The sequence below is a fragment of the Lathyrus oleraceus genome, chromosome 7 (assembly GCF_024323335.1).
Source record: "Lathyrus oleraceus cultivar Zhongwan6 chromosome 7, CAAS_Psat_ZW6_1.0, whole genome shotgun sequence".
Classification (NCBI taxonomy): Eukaryota; Viridiplantae; Streptophyta; class Magnoliopsida; order Fabales; family Fabaceae; genus Lathyrus; species Lathyrus oleraceus.
In genome coordinates this window covers 188,553,823-188,555,028 of record NC_066585.1, presented here as the reverse complement: position 1 = coordinate 188,555,028, position 1,206 = coordinate 188,553,823, and the positions used below count along the sequence as shown (strand labels likewise).

The 1,206-nt window shown below is 40.8% G+C and overlaps 1 non-coding gene across 1 annotated transcript; it reads left to right on the top strand.

Annotated features, from left to right (window-relative positions):
* The first annotated feature begins 309 nt into the window (after window positions 1-309).
* On the top strand, window positions 310-416 carry LOC127108631 (small nucleolar RNA R71). Its single transcript, XR_007796157.1, has one exon. It is a non-coding gene; the product is annotated as a small nucleolar RNA R71 (small nucleolar RNA).
* The last annotated feature ends 790 nt before the right edge of the window (window positions 417-1,206 follow it).

Sequence of the window (1,206 nt, the reverse complement as noted above, 5' to 3'; positions counted from 1 at the left end):
ATCCTACGAGACTGTGGCTACAGTATTTGGGTTTATGCACATATGCTCGACCTTAAGGGCTAATGCGTCCATTTTAGCTTGCATCATGTCTATAGAGCTTAGTTCATGCACTCCTCCTTGGGTTCCTTTTTCTCTACTGTCGCTCGTTCGACTCCCCATGATTGATGGTTTTGAGCCATGTCTTCAATGAGAGCACTAGCTTCAGGGTAAGGTTTGTTCATCAGAGCACCGCCTGCGGCAGCGTCGATGGTCATCTTTGTGTTGTAATGAAGTCCATTATAGAAGGTTTGAATGATTAACCAATTTTCTAAACCATGATGTGGGCATGCTCGTAACAACTCTTTATATCTCTCCCAAGCTTCGAACAACGATTCTCCTTGGTTCTGGGTAAATCTAGTTATATGGTTTTGAAGAACGGCGGTCTTACTCGGGGGAAAGTATCTAGCAAGGAATACTCTTCTAAGGTTATCCCAAGTCGTAATGGAATTGGGTGGAAGGGAATCTAACCACGATAGAGCTTTATCTCTGAGGGAAAAAGGGAATAATCTTAAACTTATCGCCTCAAGAGAAGCTCCATTGGTTTTAAAAGTGTCTGCTAATTGAAGAAAGATTTTTAAATGTTGGTTTGGGTTCTCAGTAGCGAGACCTACGAATTGTCTCTGTTGTACTAGTTGCAACAAGGATAGTTTAAGTTCGAAATTTTTAGCTGGTATGGTTGGGTTTACTATACTAGAACTAGGTTCTGCGTCAGATGGTTGAGCGAAATCCTTATGAGGTCTTTGGTTTTGATCTTCGGCCATAGCTCTCTTAATTCTATGAAAGAATAAACGTGCGCGAGCGTAACGTTTAGGTTCTGCCAGAGGATATACTAAGCTTAAACTTCCGGTGCTGCGAGTTCTTCGCATTGACCGGCGGGGAATAACCTAAGTCTAAACGATATAACAACAGGAAAATGAAAGTTGACAAAATTGGTCCCCGGCAACGGCGCCAAAAACTTGATGCGTGCTTTTCGCAAGTGTACGAACGCGTCAGAGTAATATAAAAGATTGTCGAATCCACAGAGACCAAGTCTCAATCTATCGTTATCTGTTGTTATGGTGTTTATCAAAGGCAATCAAAATAGGTGTTTTTAGAGTGTGCAATGAAAATTAAAGTATTGAATAAAGTTCAATTAATAAAGACAGGGTCGAATATAATTCACATAAT